Source organism: Saccopteryx leptura, chromosome 2 (assembly GCF_036850995.1).
Source record: "Saccopteryx leptura isolate mSacLep1 chromosome 2, mSacLep1_pri_phased_curated, whole genome shotgun sequence".
Lineage (NCBI taxonomy): Eukaryota > Metazoa > Chordata > Mammalia > Chiroptera > Emballonuridae > Saccopteryx > Saccopteryx leptura.
This window is the reverse complement of record NC_089504.1, coordinates 279,666,507-279,690,323: the sequence shown is the minus strand read 5'-3', so window position 1 is coordinate 279,690,323 and position 23,817 is coordinate 279,666,507.

The following is a 23,817-nucleotide window of genomic DNA, read 5'->3' as shown; positions in this document are numbered from 1 at the left end:
TATTTATTTATTTATTTTTAGAGAGAGAGAGAGGAGAGATAGAGAGAGAGGAAAAAGGGATTGGAGGAAGGAGTGGGAAGCATCAACTCATAGTAGTTCCATATTATATGTGTCTTGACCAGGCAAGCCCAGAGTTTTGCACCAGTGACCTCGGCATTCCAGGTCAATGTTTTATTTACTACACCACTACTGGTCACTCTTGTCCATTTTTTAAAATTGGGTTGTCTTATGATTGAATGTAAGACTTCTTTATATATTATGAATACAAGTCCTTTGTCAGAGATGTGTATTGTAAATACTCTCTCCCAGGTTGTGACATGACTTCATTTTTTTGTTTTGTTTTGTTTTCTAAAGATATCCTTTGAAGAGACATTTCTAATTTCAATGGAGTAAAATTTATTGTTTCCTTTATGGTGTCCTAGAAATTTTTTTCTTACTTCAAGGGTCACAAAGGTTTTCTCCTATGTTTATTTTTAGAATTGTATCATTTTAGTTCTTGTGTTTAGGTCTATAAACAATATATAGCTTTATATATTATGAGGATTGAAATCAAGTTTTTTTTTCCCCATAAACTGTTGAAAAGATATCCTTTTCTCTTTAAGTTATTGTGGCAGTATTTGCCACAATCAATTGATATATTCTGCTGATTCCACCTAAGGCTCTAGCCAGACCAATGATGGTGAAATGGATAGACTGTTGACCTGTAATGCTGAGGTCCTCTGTTCTAAACCATAAGGTTGCCAGCTTGAGCATGGGTTTGCCAGCTTGGACAAGGAGATCCCTGGCTTAAGTGTGAGATCATCAACATGATCCCAAGCTCACTGACTTGAAAGGTCACTGTCTTAAGCAATGGGTCACTGGCTCAGCTTGATCACCCCCTCCCTGTCAAGGCAGGTATGAGAAGTAATCAATGAACAACTAAAGTGAAGCAACTATGAGTTGATGTTTCTCACTCTTTTTCCTAACCCCCTCCTTTCCTGTCTCTCTCTTTCTCAAATCAATAAGGAATAATTTTTTAGTCAATTATCAAAACATATGTGGGCCAGTTTCTGGACTTTCTATTCTGTTCACTGATTTATGTGTCCCTACTTACATCTGTACTACAGTGACTTGATTACTGTAGCTTTACAACAAGTCTTTTTATAAAAATTCCAAAGATTTTTAAAATTAATTATTTTTGGAGAGAAAAAGACATAAATTTATTGTTCCACTTATTTATGCATTCATTGGCTGATTTTTGTATGTTCCCTCACCAAGGATCAAACCTATAACCTTGATCTGTTGGGACAATACTCTAACCAATTGAGCTACCGAGCCAGGGCTCTGTAACAGATCTTGAAGTCAAGTAATTTAAATCTTACTTTGCTCTTTTTTTTTTTTTTAAGATACCTTAGGATATTCTGTATCTATGAATGTCTACATACATTCTCGAATCAGTTTGTCAATTTCAACAAAAGTTACTGGATGATTGCCTTAGTTCATTTAGGCTGCTATAACAGAATACTATCAACTTACCATAGGGTTAAATAACAGAAATTTATTTCTCACAGTTCTGGAGGCTGGTAAGTCCAAGATCAAGGGACCAGCAGATTAAATGTCTAATGAGAACACAGTTCCTCATTCATAAATGGCCATCTTTTTCCTGTATCCTCACAAGGTAGAAGGGGCCAAGGCTCTCTGTGGGGACTTTTTTTTATAAGGGCATTAATTCCATCTGTGAGGGTTCTGCCCTCCTGACCTAGTCACCCTCAAAAGGCCCCACCTTCTAATACAATCACATTGGGATAAGAATTTCAAAATAAAAAGTTTGTGGTTTGCTTGACCTGTGGTGGCACAGTGGATAAGTGTTGACCTGGAACACTGAGTTTGCCCATTTGAAACCCTGGGCTTGCCTGGTCAAGGCACACTCAGGAAGCAACTACTATGAGTAGATGCTTCTCCCTCTTCTTTCTCCTCTCTCAATTAAAAAAAAATTAAGGGTAACACAAATATTCAGTCTATAGTAATGATTATGATTGGGATTGTGTTGAATCTACAGATCAATTTTGGGAGAATTAACATTTTAACAATATTGTCTTCCCATTCATGAACATTGTATACCTCTTCTCACATTATTTTCTCACATTGTATATTTCTTTCTCATATTACTTTTTGATTCACTTAGATCTTTAATTTCTTTCAGCAGTGTTTTATAATTTTTTGTATAATGTCTTACACATCTATTATTAAATTTATCTCTAGTTATTTCATGTTTGTTGATGCTACTGTAAATGGCACTTTTTCATTTCTAGCAGTTAGTTACAAATATATGGAAATACAACTGAATTTTGTATATTGACTTATATTTTGCAATCTTGCTCAATTGACTATTAGTTCTAGCAGTTTTTTTAAAATTCTGTAGTTTTCTGCATACATATCATTTTAGCTGTGAATAAAGACAGTTTTATTTCTTTCTTTACTGTTTGTGTGTCCTGGATTTCTGAACTATAATATTTGGTCCTGATTTCTCTTTTTTAAATATTGCTGTGTTCTATTTGCAAATTTTTGTTAAGGTTTTGTGTCTATGTTCATGAAGGATCGTAGCCTGTAGTTTCCTTTCCTTATATTTGGTTGTGGCATCAGAGTAATTCTAGACTCATAAAATGAGTTGGGAAGTATTTCTTTCTCCTCTGTTTTATGAAACAATTTATGTATGATTAGTATATTTTATCTTTAAGTGATTGATAGGATTTTCCAAATATTTTTCAGTTTTAAGTTCAGGTTTTTAATAGTTATAGGGCTATTCAATTTTCTATGTCTTCTTGGGTCAGTGTTTTTATTATCTCTGTTTCAACTAATTTGTCCATTTCATGTAAATTGTCAGAAGTAGTCTATAAAGTTCTTAATAATACTTTCTTCTTATCCTTTTACTATCTGTAAGATCTGAATTGATGCTCCGTCCCTTTCATTTCTGATATTGATAATTTGTGTCTTCCTTTTGTTATTGATCAACATGTCTACAGGTTTATCAATTCTGTTGATCTGTTAAAAGAACTAGCCTTTGCTTTCATGATTTTCTTTATTGTTGGTCTGTTTCTTAGTTCACTGATTTCCACTCTTATTTTCATTACTTTCTTTCTCACATTACTTTTTGAAGGTTGTAGAAAGGCATGGGTTCTCACTCCCATCTTCAATCATAAGTCATTGGAGGTCTAAATGGAAAGGGGGTCTTAGACATAATCTTGTCCAACCCTTTTTATTTCATTGGTGAACAGAAATCCTAGGGAGAAGAAATTTTCCTCAAGCAACTTAGTTTTCTTCCAAGGTCAACTCATTTTTTCATTTATTTATTCTTTCCTTTAGTAATATATTCTTATTTGTTCATGTAAGACTTCTAACAAGGGCCAGAGACTGTGTTCTGTTCTAAGAACAAAGATGAATACCTCAGTCTCTGCCTTTAAAAATCTCCCAGCCCAATGAGGGAGATAGTAAACAATTAGACAAGTACAGTGCTAAGTGCCATAACAGAGGTATAGACTCACTGAAGGAAGAACGACAAATGGGAAGATGAGGCTGGAGGTAGAGGGTAGTCAGAAAAGATGTCAGAGAAGACTTTAAAAATGGATTCACCAGGCAAAATGGATTCACTCTTCTTTACTCCAGAAAGAGCTTTGTGAATCGACTAAATGTTTGTTTAAATAAGGCAAATACAATGCAAGTGTCAGTAAACAGCCATCAGTTAATCAATTAGTTAATTTTGTGTCCAGCATCATGTTAAGAGATTCAGGAGAACATCAATTATGCAGGTGCTTCAGTCATGCTTTCCAGAGAATAAATATTCTCTCAGATTCCCAACTATTGATTTTTTTTTTTTTGCAGACAGTCTATCCCATCCAAAGAAGGTAAATATATTTGAAGCTGTGGAGTTATTGATACTGACATTCTTATCTAATCTCTCCTTACTTATTTCTGCAAGCAAATTACCCCAAAACTTTGCAACTTTATTATCATCTTACACAGTTTTTGAATGTCAGGAATCCAAGAGTGACTTAGCTAAGTGTTTCTGAATCAGGGTCTTGTTGGAGGTCTCTCATGAAGTTAGTGGCCTGGGCTACAATCTCTAACAACTTGATTATAAGGTTGAAGGGTCTACTTTCAAGGCACTCACGTAACAGTAGGATTGGCCTCAGCTCCTCACAATGTGGACCTATCCACAGGACTTCTGGACATGGCAAGAAGCTTCCCCCCAGAGTGAATAATTCAAATAACACTCTGTCTTTTATGACCTGGTCTCCAAACACACATTGTCACTTCTACTTTATTCTATCCATTAGAAATGAGTCACTAAGTCCATCTCATACTCAATGGAAAGAGATTACACTAGGGAAAATGTGCACACCAAGAAGTGGGAATTATTGGAGGCCATCTTGGATATTTACTTACCACAAATCCCCTCATAGACCAATTACAATTTTAAGAATCTAGAAGCTTAGTTCCACTGAGATTGAAATCATCAATTCATCTTTGCCTTATTTTTTTTAATTTTTATTTTTTATTTATTAATTTTAGAGAGGAGAGGGAGAGACAGAGAAAGAGAGAGGGGAGACAGAGAGAGAAAGGGGGGGAGGAGCTGCATCAATTCCCATATGTGCCTTGACCAGGCAAGCCCAGGGTTTCAAACCGGCGACCTCAGCATTTTCAGGTTTTGCCTTATTTTTTTGCACACAAAAATGTAAAGAAAAGGGTCTAATTCTTAGAAATGAAAATTTTGTAGAATCTAGTCCTTTTTATAAGTATTATATTATTACATCCTAAAGTACAAAGTTTTTACTGAGAATTAAATACAACCCCATGCTGAGAAAAATACCCGAGATATTAGGAGGCAACTTTAAGGAATCTTCTAGATGAATGTAACCATTATCCTTTGACAGTTAGCAATTATGCAAGATTATGACTCAATTTATTTATTTTAGAGGCTGAAGAATGCAGCCACAAACAAGACAGAGAGGAGTGGGATGAGGAGTGTTATAGAATGAATGTTTATGTCTTTCAAAAATCCGTATGTCAAAGTCCTAACCTCCAATGTGATAGTATTTGGAAGTGGGACCTTTTGGAGATAATTAGGTTTAGATGAAGTTATAAAGTGGGACTCCAATGATGGAATTAGTGTCCTTGTATAGATGACAACTCTCTCTCTCTTTACCATGTAAAGATACAGGGAGAAAGTGGCCATGTACCAGCCAGGAAGAGAGCTCTCATGAGGAACCCAATTGGCTGGCACATTGGTATTGGACACTGGCCTCCAGAACTATAGGAAATAAATTTATGTTGTTTAAGCCACCCAGTCTATGATATCTTCTTATAACAACTCAAGCAGACTGATGTAAGAGATTGTCACCTGGTTGAATAGAAGCAAGGTTAAATTCACAGTATTAGGGTTCTACAGAGTTTTCAGTCTTTAGGGTTTCATGCGGCTTCTGCCTGCAGAAGGGCAGGACTGATGAAAGGGAGTGCACCAGCACCAAAGAAGTCACTGCATCTGTGACTGGAGAGCATGGAAGTAAATATCTTAAGAGCCAATTTAGAGTTTTAAGTCAACAGTAGAAAATTTAGAGAAGAATCACGTTGTTGGTAGAAGAGTGGGGTCAGTGTGGTCATTCATATAGATTCCACTAATAAAATATTTTTTAAACAAAATAGTTTCTTGAGGTTTCATAAATAGTTTGTCATGAAAAAAAAATATCTAAAGTCAGAACAAATGTTAAGACCTAGATTATTTTTTCAGGACTCAAGATAACAGGACATAGTAAAAAGGGTTACATAGACTCAGAGGTCCAGCCACGGATAAGCAGATGACCCACCCTCATGAATCCTGATGACCAGGAAGGACTCTCTTGCTTACAGAAGTAACCCAGTAAGGAGGTATTTTAATTCTTCTTTAAAAGTTCTGGAAAGATATGATTCCAGGATCACCTCAAAATAAGAGACACTTCTAGGGAAGACCTACATACTAAAGAGAACTAATTCAGCTGCTGTAAGAAAGGCCAATGTCACAGTGGCGTATTGAAGATAACAGTTTATTAGTCTCTGTTGTAATTGTCCAAGAATAAACAGTACAGAGCTTTATGGGGGCTCTGTGGTATCACAGACCATACTCCTTCTTTCATCTCAGGGCCTGAAATAGTTGTTACAGCTCCTGCCACTGCACTCACATTCCAGCCAGAAGAGTGAAAGACAGGATGGGAAGAAGTCTTGTTAAGGACACGACCAGGGAATTGCAGATATCACTCTCTGTAAGTCCAATAGGGCAGAACCAGGGAGTTGTGTGTATCACTTCTGGTTACGTCCTGCAGGGTAGAACCTGGGCACATGACCATACTAAGCTGCAAGGTAGGCTGGGAAATACAGTCTTTTGAGTGGCTGTCATTTTCTCAGCTAAAACTTATATATTACTCTAGTTTTCGATACTGGAGGTACAACTAGCAGCTTCCGACATAATAACTTCCTGTAAAATCTTACCTGAAAGGAAGGCCAAGTAGAACAGTCATAGGTAAGCATCCTGTCATTAGTCTATAAACTTTATGACAGCAAAGACCCCTAGCTCTTTTTGCTCTTCACCTCATTGTCATTGCCTAGCAAAATTCATGGCACAGAGTAGGTTCTCAGTACATAGTTATCAAGTAAATAAACGAATAAGAAGCGGCCGGATTTAAGAGTTCCAGAAGACCCTCCTTGTACTCCCTCCCAGGGCCTTTTGTTGCAAGCATCAAGACCACTTAGTTTCTCATTAAAATTAAACCTAATGTTGAAAGCTCTCCTTGAAGTGGATTTCCTACCTACCACTGGCACCCTGACAGGCAGTGTGGTTTCTTTATAGCCTTGGTCTAATGTCCAGTGATGGTGAAATTTAGATGACGCGGTGTATAGAGAGCAGTTTTATGGCAAATGATGTGAGCCAGCCGGGCTCTTCTGGCTGTTCTCACGTGTTATCACTACAAGCAAACCTGGTATCTTCCTAAAACGATTTTATCCTAAGATCTCCTAAATTGCACGGATTAATTCTTTTAGCTACAAGGGGCCAGGTTTGGAGGAGTGGAACAGCTAGCTATTGGGAGGTGCTGAAGGGTCAGATCGAGAAGGCTGAGCCTCCCGCCTCCTCAGCTTGGGCCTGCGTTAGCCTCTTAGCTCTCCCCTGAGGGCTGTGTTTCCAGCCTTCGCACTTACTAAGCTGAGAGAATAAAAATGGCAAAATGTGAAAAATAATATAATAGTCAATGAAAAGATAAACTAACAAAAAATAAAACAATGGGAAAAAAAAGTTAAAAAAAAAGGCAACAGGCAAATGATAACAAAACCTAAAAATAAACCAAATAAACGTAAAAGAAATGAAAAGATAGAACAAAGAAGCAATAAGGCAAAGGTTAGAAATAAAAGATGGGAGAATAAAAAGAATACAGTAATAATAAATCTGGAAGATAAGATAAAATTGTATAAAATAGCTAGAAGACAAAACAGAGATTAAAAATGACTGAGGTAAGTAAAATCATTAAAACCAGAAAAACAAAAGACTAAAGGGATTAAAACAATAAAATGTGTTAAACCAAAAGAAATAAAAAATTTAAAAGACTGCGCTCTGCGGGAAGAGAGTAATAGATTAATTTTGTTTCCAGTTAAAATAGCCCTGCAGTGTAAGTACAAAAGCCTGTCTCTCACGCACATGCACTCCTGGAGTCCCACATCCTCCAGGCTGTGCAACGTCCCAACCTCGAAGCATCCATGTAAGCTGCCTTAACAAAGTGCCATGGACTGGGGGTTTAATCAGCAGAAATATACTATCTCATAGTTCTGGAGACTCAAAGTCCATGATCAAAATGTGGACAGCGTTGGGTCCTGTGAGCATCACAAAAAAAAGACCAGTTCCAGGTCTCTCTCCTTGACTTGCAGGTGACTGTCTTCTCTCTGCGGGTGTGTAACCTCTGTGCAAATTTCCTCTTCTTATAAGGACACCAGACACATTGGATTAGGACCCACCCTAATTTCATTTTAATTTCATTCCCTTTGTGAAGACCCTATCTTCAGATAGTTGTATTTTGAGGTCATGGAGTCTCTCAAAGGAGACCTTCTAGGAAGAGAGATAAAGGCAGAGAGCAGGACTTTGACCGATTGCCTGGTTTGAAACCTCTGATGGAACTGACTTTCTTTTTCTTGATTTTAGCGTCTGATTAATATTCTTCATTTCACTTGGACCTGCAGGACAGTAATGCTGAGCTCTAGAAGAATAAGACTCTAGAATCCATAACTCATTTTCTCACATGATGTTAGGGCTCCTGGGAACAAGGAATGTCCTAGCAGCCAGAGTCCTATGGCTAATAGAGGCCCACTCAAAAGTCTGGGCTAGTGTACTTGGCTTCTTAGGACAAAAAACTTCTGCTTTAGCTAGAAACACTTGTGAGATCAGCAATGCCTTCTAATTTCCCCCAAACTGGCAGCATGATCTCTCGCAGCCTTTTGGAGCTTAGTGTACACTTCTTTGTCTTCTGCCTCTTCCATATAGGGAGGCCTGGGAGGGCTGGGCACCAGCCCTCACTCATGGGAATGAATTTTCTGTGCTTGTCTTCTCCCTTGCTCCAAAGGTGGAGGTCAGAACTGTGTGCAGCAGAGCGAAGCCTGAGAAGTCCTCCTTTCATCTGGGGGAAGGAAGCACAGAGTCATAGGAGAAGCAAGGCAGGGCTCACCTAGTTCAATCTCCTTGCCAATAGTTGAGGAAATGGAAATCCAGGAAGGAAAGACTTCCCCCAAAAGTAAGTATTCTTGTTCCCCCTCCTTCCGTCCCTCCCTTCGTCTACCCCCCCCCCCGCCCCCGCCACGTCCCACCCCCCAAGCAGTCAGAGAAAGCCCAGGCCATAAAGTTGCCTTCTGACAGGGCTGGCTTGATAGCAGTCAGCCTGTGCAGTTGAATAAGCCCTGTGCTCAGAAGAACCCTGAGCTTGATTAAATGTTCTGCTGTTGCCATCTTGAATTCTTAAACATTTTGGAACAGGGCTGTTGTATGTCTTTCTGCAGTGGGCTCTGCTACTTCTGGTGGCCATCCCGCCATGACTCCACTTCCCACTGTGTTGTGATGAGGAAGGACCCACAGCCACCCAAGCTCCTTTTGACCATGAGCTGTCCAGAGCAGAGACTCTGGCTACTCTCTCAGCACAAGATAAGCTTTCAGAACAGGAGGAGGATGGGGAGGATGCCTTGGAGTCAGTCCCCAAGGCTTTCTCTCTAGCCTTAATTCCCCACTGGACTTTTAGCTGGGGATTGAACCTTAGAGTCACCCACCTCGAATCTCAGCTTGCAGACTTGGCCCGTCCTAGCCCTGTTCCCTTCAATATCCCCAGTCTCTGACCCGGCAGGATAGGGGAGGGATGAAAGGAAAGTGAAAGTATCAGCCTCCCTGGATGGCCCTTCCCTCCTCCTCCTCCTCCTCTTCCTCCTCCCTCTCTCCCCCCCTCGTTGTCATGGAGACCAGAACAAAGCCTCTCTTTCCCCTTTCTGGATTGTTAATTGTCTTTTCTCCATGGTGCCTTTGTTGATTGTTGCCAGTTCCTCCCAGGATGAGGATCTAGGCCTCCTCAAGACAGGAAAAAGGGTTAGAAATAAAAGTTAGGTGGTGGGAGTGAGGCGCCAGAGCCAGGTGATGAGGGGCAGAGGTGAAGAGGACAGAGGAGGCAGTATCAGGGTTTTTTTAATTGCCCAGGCTCCTGGAAAGGGAACACCTCTTGACCTCTTTCCCTCTCTCCCTCAATCAGCTGCCTTTTTTGTTCAGGTAGAGCCCAATGGCACCCTGTCTATGGGAAGGGACAAGAGACAATGGAAAGATAAAAGAAAAACAACCATTGTGTGTATGCACGTGTGTGCCTGTGTACATGTGAGTGCCTTTGCCCTGCATTCATTGCACGTTGATCAGCAAGATACGAAGCCTGATCTTTACCCCCAGTGTTTGGGCCTACTAATTAAATGTACAGAGAGAATCCTGGCTGCTATGGAGGGGAAACTAATTACTCCAGCTCTCTTCCCCTGCCCAGTTCCCCATGGTGGCCAAGCATGTAAAGAATGAAGTGGTTTAGGAAGTGTGTGTGTGTTTGTGTGTGTGTGTGTGTGTGTGTGTGTGTGTGAGAAAGACTCAAGTCACCAGCATTGGCTGAGCACATGCATTGAATGGGGTCCCTGTGTGTGTGCACCTGCAAACATATTGGGGGAGGGTGGTATGGGTTGAGTCCTCTGTAAGGTATTTTCCCACCGAGGAAGAAAGAAGGGCATAGCCACGAAGTGTGGAATAGCAAAAGCTTTATTTAGTAAAGTGCTTCCCGTACAATGTTCTCTGGGTCTGAGAGACAGAGGCCAGAGAAGTCATGCAGATTGTTCCACTGGGGGGTAATTTATAGGGTTGGTAGGGTAATGGCAAGTTGATATGACGTGGCAAAATTTCATTGGCTAACAGACAGTCATTCTTTTTCAAAGGGCTCCTGGGAAGTTTCTTTTGGCATGCATGGGTGTGGGCGGTTCCAGCCAAAATTCCCGGAACTGGTTCCTCACATGACCTTCCCCCTTCCCCCATTGCCAACCGACCTTACATCCTCTGTCCTTGGGAAAGTCCTCAGTGTGGGGACAGCAGTCTGACTGTTCAACTGCTAGTTTATATGGTTCAGATTTAAGGACCGTAAGACCCTATAAGAAGTGAAGATGGACAGCAGAGGAAGCATGAATTTGAGGGCCAGAATATCTGCTTCAAATGCCAAGCTCTTGCCCCTTCACTATGTGATACTGAAAATTTTCTTGCCCTCTGAGTGTCATTTGTATTTTTTTAGTTTGTTCACTTTTATTGTTAAAAAATGGCACTGGGCTGCCACGTGTGTGCTTGCCCTCTGAGCAGGGCAGTTGATTGCAAATTGCAGATTGCATTCCTGCTTGGAAGAGGCCATTGTTTTGCTAATGTTTGCTGGAGGAGGGGTCTTTGTGGGTCCAGCCAGTTTTGCAGGGAGAACAGAGAGAATGCAGAATGCTGAAGAAGAAGCCAGTTTTGCAGAGAGAGAAGGAGCGTAGAGGTGGCTTTGGAGCTCCACTGAGGCTGGTTGGGGCCTTTGATTCCAGGAGGAACCAGAGAAGATTCTCTGTGCTATGGAACTGGAGAATGAGTCAGGGCTTCGGGAGCTCTGAATGAGAGGGAAGCGTTCTTCCCTGGCTGTTTGCTCATCCGCCAGTACAAGACTTGAATAAAGGAATGGCCCATCATTTTTTGGCTCCACTGTTTCTTTACCATCTGCCTGAATCTAACGAGAATCTGCATGGCCACGGCAGTGGCCACTGGCCTTACACCCCATCTTCACAGAGTTGTCAATAGACTATAAGAGATCATGTGTGTAAGTGCAGGCCTTGAGCAAGATGTCTTCCCCTTCCCTGCACAGAGAGGAGCTGGAAATACTTCTGGAAAGCTGATTCCTTCCAGAGCTGACACTTTGATAGGCAAACTAAACATCCTGTGAAGTGTGACCCTGGAAAAACTCAAGTGGAAATGATTAGAAGCCCCCCCAGGCGTGGTCTAAAGGGAGTGCCTGACTGAAAAATTGTTATGGGAGGCACCATGGTGCAGACCCTCCTGGACGGATCACTTCTGACTCCCCCGTCTGAGTATACAGATCTAGAAAAGCCCTTCCTTAGTCAGTACCCAGACAAGCTTCATTAGGCTTGACTTACCCTGACCTGACCTGACCTACAAGCATCCTCTCCTCCTTGACACAGAGAAAATGGCCATTGGTTAGATGAGGGCAGCGGGTGGGGGTGGGGGGAAACAGAAAGAGCTTCAAACAAAGCAGTGAGACAGGGATTTCATTGGATCTGTCCTTCTCCCAGCTCCTCAACTCTCTGGCTCTCAGCTTTCTTTCCCTGACCCTGCTCCAGGAAAGTAATTCACACCATTCTGTGAATTTAAACCTTTTATTACTTCTCCCAAGGGAACTGGCACTTTATACCTTGTCTCTAACTTTGGAAGTTAAAGGGAGTGTGTGGAACCCCAGCACCCTGGGCACTGCCGCCCCACCGGTGTCTCAGGACCGGGCTTGACAGCCACAGGAAGTGAACTAACTGGACACTCACTGAAGCCAAAGTCATTTTATCAGCAAATATTTTTGAGCATCTACAACAGATCCTCAAATAACATCATTTGATTATAAGGTTGATGAGATGCCCTAGAAACTTAACTCCTATTTATATCAATTAACCTATAGTAAAATTGGTTTCTAAACCTAATTTTCCTTCAAGTCCAAGAATCTATTGACTTCATTAAATGAGGACTGACTATTCTCTGGGCTCTGGAAATTAATAGAAAGTAGAGCAGACAAAGTTCTTCCCTCACAGAGCCTACAGTCTAAAGGGGACATAGAAAAAGCACAAGAAAACAGAAAACGGATAAAATAAGTACCACTGTGGGCTAAGTGCCATGAAAGAAGCAGGGGCGAGGAGGATAAAAGGGTAGAGGCTGATTTTAGATGGAGAGGAGGACAGATGGAAGGGCGTCTGTGTTGAGGCCAGAGGCTGAAGAGGAGCCTGCTCTGGGCACAGCAGAGTTTGGGGAGTGCTTTCTAGGTAAAGCAGTATTTATAGGGTTTGAAGTCTAGTTTAAGACAGATGTTTCAATATGAAAGATATGATCAGGACTGGGCAAAATTTGTGAGATAACAATTTAGGATTGGAGGACACAGAGAGGGAAGGATCTTGGAAAATAAACCACTGTTTGATGAACTAGTGTTTTGCCAGGTTAAGCAAACTATTTTCCCAAGGAGGGGGTTGTTTGAGCAGTCTATTGTTCAGATAAATTGATTTTCAGGAAGTTTCCAAAGCAAATAATGAGGTTATTTACTGGTTTACAGTCTTATCTTCCTGGGCAAGAAATTTCTGGAACAAATATTAATCATGTCAATGTAAAAGGTCTCAGTTAAATGATGTGGCTGCAGCTGGTCTCAGTTCTGAGAAGCGGTGATGCCGTGGTGGTCTGCCTGAGAGCTGGTGGTGGCCTGGGCTGGGGTGGGAATAGTGAAGACAGAGGAGTGGGTGGCTTGGTGTGTATTTTTGGAGATAGATCAACAGCACTAATTTGATTAGACAGGAAAGGGGGAATTGAGGATGACTCTTAGGTTTTAGGCCTCAGTCACTGGGTTGGTGTGGTAGGGCCATTTACTGACATGGGGCAGATGGTGCAGAGTGTTAGCAGGCTTGGCAGCAGTGGCTGAAGGTTCAGTTTTGAACATGTGAAGTTTAGGATGTCTGTGATATCCTTGGGTAGAAATGTCAAGTGTGTGGTTGGATACATGAGTTTGAAGTGTATTAAACAGATTTTGTTTTTAAAATATCTTCCTTTTTTTAAAGATTTTATTTATTGATTTCAGAGAGAGGAGAAAGAGAGAAAGAATGGCAGGGGGAGGAACAGGAAGCATCAACTTGATTCCTGTATGTGCCTTGACCAGGCAAGCCCAGGGTCGTGAACCGGTGACCTCAGCATTCCAGATCGACGCTTTATCTGCTGCGCCGCCACAGGTCAGGCTCATTAAACAGATTTAATGCACTTGGAAATTTAAATAAAAAATTGGGAAAATCATCAGCACGTAGTTATTTAAAACTATGGAAACAGATACAATTTTACCTAGAGAGAGAAGGTAGAAAGAAAGGAAAATGTGGTGCAGGGGAGAGCCCACAGGAGACACCCCCCTGGAGACAAAGGTGGGGAAAGGAGTATGAATAAGGAAGGCTGAGAAAGGACAACCAGTGAGGTCAGAAGAAGTTCAGGAGAGTGTGATGTCATGAAGTGTGTGTTTCAAGGAAGAAGTAGTCAACTGGGTTAAATGGTGTAGATCTGATGGTTGCTCCTAGAAAATTGTAAGATAATATAGAAAGGCCTAGAATTTTTAGAGTCCAATAACTTTTATCATTTATTGGCTAAGACCTTGAGCTTCATTTTCTCTAAAATGGGGATAATGATACCAATCTCACAGAATTAAGATAAGGTACAAGTAGATACTATATATAAAAGTAGTACCATAGTACCACGCATAAAACATAGTAGGCAGGTACTTAAAAATACTTCAGTTTAGTGGCCATGATTGTGAAGAGTGGACACTTGTGAAGTAAAATATAGGGGATAGGGATTGTTGAAGAGAGGACATCCCACCTCCTACCTCTCTTTTTTCCTCTCTTCGTCTGCTGTGGCTAAGGACAGCTAGCTACAGGAAGGGACCCATAATGAAGCTACCCACTGAAGATTGAGCAGGAGCCAGAGAAAAACACCCAGGTATATAAAAACAAACAAACAAAAACACACCCAAGTTCTGTACTATATAACAAACACGGGTATGTTGGCTGGTGGCAACTGGGCAGTGGTGGGATTCAAATAATTTAACAACCAGTTCTCTACCCTAATGACCATTCTAAGTATAAAAAAAAGATATACCAAAGGGTAGTTTATTATTTCATGCACTTAATACTTAAATAATAATATAAGAGGTACACAAGACTAGATTATGTTATAAGAAAGAGTTATACAATATTAATGAAAAAATATTAAATAATATGTGACAAAAACAATACAACTGTTATTTAAGATGTTTCCATATTGCTTCTTGATTGGCATCCTCACTTGCAATTTTCTTCACTTTTTTCTGAGCATCATCAGCTGTGTGATTTATCCTTAACCATCCTTTCACTGGAGGAGTAGGATCCCATTCCTTTAGGGGTAGGCCGATTAGACTAATAGTCATTGTGTTTGATGTATTAGAAACAGCTGACTTCTCTTTTCTGAACATATTATATTCATCTTTGAAAAACCCCTTTCTGCTTCTGCTAAACTTACAGCAATTGTTCTGACAATATTTTTAGCTCTTTGAACACTTTCAGGAATTGCATAGTTCTGGGAATTTTTAAAAACATTTTTCACGAAATCTCGATAATCATTAATATCAATTTGGTAATTAAAAATGTCATTAGATATGAGCAATTGTTCTTCAGCTGATTTCCATGGAACTCATGCTACTGCAATATTCCAGTAATCTGGCTCCAAAAATTTGAGAAATTGTAATTTATTCCTGTCTTAAAATTGGCTACTACTTGCTTTTAGATGTTCACAATCATCAGTCTTTTTTTCAAATTCATTATGATATTTTCTTAAAGTCTTTCCCGAGGAAGCCCAACAAATCAATGATTTTCTACAAATTTTATATTTTTGAAGGTTTCTGAAGTAATTAATTCATCAACTTTTTGTTTGTATAGATCCTTTTCCTTTCAAAGTATTTGAAATGCTTTAATAGATCTTCTCACGAGTTTTTCAGCCTTTATTTTGTCTATATTTGTTTGCAGTACATTTAAAAGAAGAGAAATTTTGTTTAAAATATCAATCATCAAATCGGTTATAAAATATATATTTTCAAGATGAGCAGCCATACCTAAATACTTTTTATTTGAATAAAAATAGTGATATAGCCTGATCAAGCAGTGTGCAGTGGATAGAGCATTTGACTGGGATGCAGAGGACCCAGGTTCAAAATCCCAAGGTCGCTGGCTTGAGCACAGGCTCATTTGGCTTGAACACGGACTCACCAGCTTGAGTGCAGGATCATAGATATGATCCCATGGTCACTGACTTGAGCCCAAAGCTAACTGGCTTGAAGCCCAAGGTCGCTGGCTTGAGCAAGGGTCACTTACTCTGCAGTAGCCTTCCCCCCCCCCCCCCCCCGTAAAGGCACATATGGGAAAGCGATCAATGGATAGCTAAGGTGCCGCAACTAAGAACTGATGCTTCTCATCTCTCTCTCTTCCTGTTTGTCTATCTCTCTCTCTAAAAAATAAAAAAATAAAAAATAGTGGGGTAGTGCTGGATAAGTGTTCCACACAACTAGGGTTGACCTTAAACCACAGGCAGCCCATTTTGTTCCCAAAACTCTATTAATCTTTATAATTTTAATTTCAATTTAAATTTCAAGTTGTTTGGATATTTCTGTAAGTTCAATTTGGTTATCATTGGATTGATGATAAATAGTATATATCTTATCAATAAATATTTTTAAATGACTTACTTGCTTTATTTCCTTTATTGAATCATCTGAAACAAAATGGAGGTGATGGTTTAAATAGTGCCATATTATTATGTTTGGAAACTCTTTTGCTATCCTAGTGCTCACTCCAGATTTTCTCCCAAGCACAACGCTGATACCATTGGAGCAAAATCCTATTAAATTTTTTTCTAGGTAGTTCTTAGTAAGCCCAACATTATTTAAACTTTCCATTGTTGATGATGTAACTGAATCATCAACTTTTAAGAAAAGTATAATAACTGGTTTGCAAGATATCATTGAAGCATTGTCAATAATCAAACATATTTTCTTTTTTTGTTTTGTTTTTTCATTTTTCTGAAGCTGGAAACAGGGAGAGACAGTCAGACAGACTCCCGCATGCGCCCGACCGGGATCCACCCGGCTCGCCCACCAGGGGCGAGGCTCTGCCCACCAGGGGGCGATGCTCTGCCCATCCTGGGCATCGCCATGTTGCGACCAGAGCCACTCTAGCGCCTGAGGCAGAGGCCACAGAGCCATCCCCAGCGCCGGGCCATCTTTGCTCCAATGGAGCCTTGGCTGCGGGAGAGGAAGAGAGAGAGAGGAAAGCGCGGCAGAGGGGTGGAGAAGCAAATGGGCGCTTCTCCTGTGTGCCCTGGCCGGGAATCGAGCCCAGGTCCTCCGCACGCTAGGCCGACGCTCTACCGCTGAGCCAACCGGCCAGGGCCCATATTTTCAATAATTTTAGTAAATATTTCTTTTTAAATTTTCTTTGCAATGAAATGAACTACTTTCACAGCAGTTTTACATGAATGTAATCCTATTCCCATATTTAATCCATTTTTAATTTGTACTTCTATCTCATCCTCTATGTCTAAAAATGGTTTATGGCCTGACCTGTAGTGGTGTAGTGGATGGAGCGTCGACCTGGACTGCTGAGATCGCTGGTTGGAAACCCTGGGCTTGCCTAGTCAAGGCACATATGGAGGTTGATGCTTCCTGCTCCTCCCCCCCCCTTCTCTCTCTCTCTCTTTCTCTCTCTCTCTTTCCCCCTTTCTAAAATGAATTTTTAAAAATCTAAAAAAAAAATTGTTTACATCTTTATACCAGGCTATAAACTGTATTAAATACTCTGCAAGTAGTACTTAAATATTTTTCATTCATTGTATCTATTACTTTTGTTATTGAATCCTGCTCACACTTTTTTAAGTTCTCTTTACAAATGTTATGAGCTTTTGATAAAAAATGTTATTTCATTTTTTTCCTTAGAGAAGCTTTTGTACCTCTTTATTTTCCCCTGATGCCTCAATCTGAAAACATTTCCATTCTTTTGACACATGAACACTTTTCTCTTTTATGAAGTCATATTTTACACAATACTTGCAACCTAACTTTTTGTTAGAAATTACCAGTCAATCATATTTTTCTTTAAAATTGTTATATTGTTGCACTGTCCAGCATTCAGGAAGACTATATTCAATTTTGGAATTGTTATCACTTTTCATTTCAATAATTGATGTGATGCTTTCTTCAGGTTGGAGTGGTTGTGCTTGTGACTGTTTTGTACCATCCAAGGCCAATTCTGATATAACAGATACCAATTTTAGTATCTTACTGAAAAAAAATCTGTCAACCTCTGCTGCCTTTTCATCCTTTTAAGGGCTACTGCAAAAAAAATTTTTAAACGTTTTATTTTAATATATTATAGTATTTATTTATGTGCAGTAATGTCCTTTATTAAAGATTACAAAATATTGTACAAAAATTTATTGAAAAGTGTATGTATCAAAAACCAAGCAAGGTTATGTAATAAAGAACTCAAAAGTTTTATAATATCTTACTACAATCAGAAGAAATTATAGAATAAAGAGTAGGCAATAATTAGAATAAAAAGAAAAAGAATTGTACAAGGTAAGCCAATAGCTGGAACAAGACAAAAATATCACAAAAATAAGCTGGTATTGCTTGAGTAGAAAAAAAAATCATGATTCAAACAATATGTAGAAACTACATCACTATAAGTATTTAGAAATAAGGTATTTCGAGAATAAAGGACAAATATATAAGGGAACAATAGAATATATAATTACAGAACATGGAAAAATATAAAGTACCAACAATGGAAGTTACATGGCAACGCATGCATAGAATCACAATAGGCAATAAAGAGTACAAGTTATTAAGATGTTGCACAGACAATAGCAAAGTAATAAACAACAAATATTATAAAAGCTGCATAATGATAAATTAATTATATTAATATCAAGAGGCAGTTCATTATATTCTCTCATCATTCTCTTTATGTCACTGAAATAAGCATTGTTTCTTCTACAGAAACTCACATTTTAAAAACTTGCTTTCTCTAGTTATGACTTTAGGACCATTAAAACAGAACGTCTCCAGGAGAGCAGGACACTCAGCAGATCAGGGGTCGGGAAACTTTTTGGCTGAGAGAGCCATGAATGCCACATATTTTAAAATGTAATTCCATGAGAGCCATATAACAACCCGTGTACGTTAGGTATTATCCAATAAAAATTTGGTGTTGTCCCGGAGGACAGCTGTGATTGGCTCCAGCCACCCGCAGCCATGAACATGAGTGGTAGGAAATGAATGGATTGTAACACATGAGAATGTTTTATATTTTTAACATTTTTTTTATTAAAGATTTGTCTGCGACCCAGATGCAGCCATCAAAAGAACCACATCTGGCTTGTGAGCCATAGGTTCCCGACCCCTGCAGCAGATCATTACAAAGTTTGTATATGAAATTTAAGACGATCACCCTCCTCCTATGCAGTAATGTTGGTAGGTTAAGTACTTCCACATCATTATGTGAGGTATATCATAAGTAAAATGGCCACGTTTATAGGATACTGATTTTAAGAACTTGTATTATACTCTTTCGATGCTATTTTGATGATTTTTGTACTATGGGTTCCAAACTGTTGCGTTAAATTTCAGGGTAGATTGAACCAGAGTACAGTACAGGATTCTTAGCATGTTGATGTTACAAAAATCCTTCATGAAGTGATAAACAAAACCTAACATTTTGATGCTTTTGTTAGCAATGCCTTGAATGTGCAGTGACTATTTAGGGCATTTCAGCTCAGCCGTCATGGGACACGTTTTGTTTGCAGCTGGTTTACCCAGTCTATGACCTGTAATCTCAGATACATCAACGGAATCGACTTTAGAGAGCAAAGATTTTACTTGTTCGGCATCCTCCATTTAATGTGGTGGTTACTGAAAATTAAAAATTATTACACTGTTGGTTCTAAGATGTCTGTCTTCAGACTCTTGAGAGAACTTTTTGTTTGTTTGTGGTCATATCATAAACAAAGCACTGTGCTTATACTATTGATAAATAGCAGTCAGAACAAACATTTTCTTCATTTTATTGATACTAAATAAAAATTTCTAGGCTGAATTAATAAATGGCATAGACTATGCAGATTAAATACAATTGAATAATGTGTACAACAAACCTGATCATCAAGGGAAACTTGTGAGCGTTCTTCCACAGCTTCCAAAATAAGTGCTAAGATAACCACTGAAATCTATATTTCTATTGGTTCATTGTGTCCTAGCTCCCTGTTGGTTTCACTGTTTGAGGAACACCAGTGCATTTATAATATCTTGAGGGAATTTTGGGTGTAACACAAAGCTGAAAGAAATGACAGCTTGTCACCCCCTGGTTGTTTGGCACTTTTTTTCTTTACGTTATGTTTACTGAAGTAACAAATGTGAGGGAATTAAAATGTAGTATTTCATCAAAGGTATAATGAGTCTTATGAAATGAATAAATAAATATTACAAGCATAGTTCCATCAACTTTCTTTCACCTATAGACGGAATTTACCACAGGTGCTTAGAATACACTGTTGTGCAGATGAACAGTAAAAACGGGTAAGGAATGTAAATTTGTGATTTCCACATTGGGCAGCTGCCCAGGCATCCGCCTTAGAGAGAACCCTGATTACACATGATACTTTAACTGGTTCGCCAAACCCAACAAAAAATTAGGCATCAGTTCTGCTGAACCAGTGCAAACTGGTTGAATCCCATCACTGCACCTGGGTAACTCTCGTGGTTTCTGAAATGCCTTTATCCATAGTTATCCAAAAGCCAGACCATGAAGAATTAATATTCATTTCTCTTACCTTCCTACCCCACCTGACTCCTCCTTTCCATCTTCCCTACCCCTAGGATAGCACAGACCTGCTTCAGGTTATTGCCATTGTCTGGTCACTGGCCTCCTTGCCCCAGCTAGAATGATCTCAGCAGAGGCTCTTCTTAGACTCATTCTCTGACACCCCATTTCACTTCAATCAACCCATTGATCAACAAGTACTTTTCAAGGGCTCTTTACTAACCCCTGGACACATCTCTGACCTCATGGAGCTTACAGTCCAGTGGGGGGAGATAAACAAATGAACTGTTTTCATACTATATACAGCTGGGGGCTCTGGAATCCTTACAAAGATGGGACACCTGACCTGGAATGGCCTGTCAGGAAAGGCTTCTGGAGAAGCTGATGTCTATGCCGAGAACTAAAAGGTGAATAGAAAGACTCAGCCAAGAAAGGCACTGGGGAATGATGAAATCCCATGCCCTTAGAAGGTCTATGTGCCCAGCTAACTATCACTTGCTGGTACTCTGGTCACCTACACTGTGGGCACATTACTTGCAGTTCCATGATTGCCACTCCTTTAACCTACTCTAATCCCATCGGTCCTTTCAAGACCCAGTTCACATGATACCTTCCCCAAGAAGACTCTGATCCTGTCCCCACACCCTAGTGCCTTTGGTGGGTCCCATGCTCCATGTGCTTACCTTATCTCAGCACTCTTTATGTTGTTGTTTTAACTGATTTTAGAGAGAGAGGAAGGGAGAGAGATAAGGAGAGAGAGAAACATTGATTTGTTGTTCCACTTATATATTCATTGGTTATTCTTTTTATTTTTTTTTTATTTTATTTATTTATTTTAGAGAAGAGGGGAGGGGAGGAGCAGGAAGCATCAACTCTCATATATGCCTTGACCAGGCAAAGCCTGGGCTTTCAAAACAGCAACCTCAGCATTCCAGGTTGATGCTTTATCCACTGCTCCACCACAGGTCAGGCTCATTGGTTGATTCTTATATGTGCACTGACTGGGGATTAAACCCGTTACCTTGGCATACCAGGGTAACCTTGGCAAATCAGGACAAGGTTTTAACCAACTTAGCTACCCATCCAGGACAATTCAATTCAGTTCTCTTGCACTTCACTGTATTAAATGTTCACTCATCTGTCTCCTTTACAAAGTGGGAATCCAGAAAAGGCAAGGCACTCTCTCATTTATCCTGGTGTCTCCTACACCACCTGGGCCAGGCATTGTAGGTATTTAATAGATACCATACATTGAATTAAAGAAATCCACCCCCTGTAACACAGGGAGTCCAAACCTGGAAATGGGTCTGGTGTTGTTGCAGGATCCCAAAGAAACCACAAAGAGGACCAGATAGAATGGACTTAGCCTTTATACTTACATACAGGGGCAGCACCAATAGCAGTTGGGTTGGTGAAAGTACCACACCCCGCTGGGTGGGGTTGTGGTTTAAATAGCTAAGCCCTGGGTAGTTACTCAAGCAAAACTTTTTGTCTACGTGCAAGCAAGCAGGTAAACAGTGAGTAGGGGGAAGGGAATGTGGTGTTCTGTATTGTCCCTCCTTGATACATATCTGGTGAGTCAGTTTCATTGTTCTTAGTAAAACCTTAGTTACAGTTTTACTACCCTTTATCTCATGGCCTGCGGTCAGGATCTGTGACCACGGGCTCTATGTGACTGGGGAGGGGAAGGGTCACATCCAGCATCAACCAACCCTACCTTCCACCTCAGCATTGCTCTTCCACCTCAAAATCTATGCACAATTCTTCCACAAGTACTCCGGTGTGGGTAGAGCATTAGTAGCACATTGCATCCAGATACCACAAGTACAGTATAAGCTACAAGCAAAAACAAGCAAAATGAGAAGGAAACCTACTACACCAGTTAAAGCATAGCTAAGATTAGCCCCCAGGGACATCTGCCAGGAAGTTAGGGAGTTGTGTCCTAGGGCCTCTACTTTGGTAGTTTCTGTGGCCATGGCTTGTAGGGCCTGCAACACATTATGTGCAGCTGGCTCTGGCTGATTATGCCCAGAGCCTGGACGGAGGCTATGGCTTGCTTAGTGGCCTGAAAAGCTGGCTCGTGGTACTCAGCCCAATCCCAAGCAGCCCCTTTCTGCAGTAGTATATAAAGGGCTCACACCATTTGGGCCAGATGAAGAATGAAGACCCTCCAATATCCTAACACACTTAAAAATTTCAGCAATTTCTTGGCCCACTGTGGTTGTAGATAGGCCTGTACTTTTCCATGACCGAGGCCAGAATCACCTTTGTCTTACCTGACCAGATAACACCCAAGAATGACAGGTTAGCCAGGGCCTTATACTTTATGCGCATTGACCTCCCATCTTTGCTGTTGAAGGTGGGTTAGCAAAGAGGGAGCTGCTTTCTCTAAGGCAGGAAGAGAATCAGAGGTTAGCATATTATCAATGTAATGATACAATAGCCCTTCTGCCAGCCTGGACAAGGCTGACAAATCAGTTGCCACAAGCACATGGCGATAGTAGGGCTGTGTAGATATCCCATAAGCAACACAGTGAGGGTCCACTGTTGCCCCTTCCCAGTAAAAGCAAATCGGTCTTAACTATCTTCAACTACAGCTACAGAAAAAGAAGGCATTAGCTTGGTAGAGAACATAGAGATATGTCCCGAGCTGGTGACTCAAAGCTTTTAGCAAGTCTACGATATTGGGAACTGCTGCATGCAAGGGGTGAGGGCATGCAGTAACTCTTCATAGTCCACTGTCACGTGCCAGGTGCTGTCCAGCTTGTGCACAGGCCACATGGGCACATTGTAGGGACTGTGAACGGGACGAATTATGTTTACTTTGGCCAATTCCTGTACAGTTGCTGTTATCTCAGCATGCCCCCTTGGCAGGCGGGACTGGCAGACACTCACTACCCGTTGAAGCGCTGGTAGCTGCAGGGGGACATGCTGAGCGTGTCACCGTAGCACAGCTTTCACTACCCTTGCTCTTAAGTGAAATGCCTTAATGGTAGTTTGCAGACTCATGCCTACCGGTACATAAATTCCAACAATATACTCAGGGATGGGGAAGATATACATTCGAAAGGAACGAGGGGAGTGCTGTCCCATCCCGAGGGTCAAAGTGACGGCTGGCACAAGGATAGCGGATCCCCCAGTCATCCATGATGGATAAAGGCCCCTTGAAGTATTCAGGGTTGCCATTTATGAGTGTCCATGCAGGGCCAATACCCAGTGGATATTTCATGGGGATCAATAAATGGTTAGTTTTACATGTGGCCTCCAGTCCCCAGTGGCCCCATGCACTTGGGTCCCTCAGCCTGCTTCCTAGAGGAGCAAAAAGTCACCCCCTCCCTCACAGTCATCCTGGGGGTGTGCAGGGGGCAACTTAACCAGAAAGTCCTTGATGTCTGGTAGTGGTGTGACTGACGGAGTGGCAGCCATGGATGGAGTCTACTCCGTGGAATACATACTTGTCTTAGGCCAGGGCTGCCACTTCTGCTCTTCTGTTAATTGCTGCCAAAGAGCGAGGAGGACCCAGTTGGGCTCCCCATCAATCCTGGCAGTGTCTACTCCCACTTCACAGGTCTATCCATAGCTGCTTACAGGAAACCTTGATGG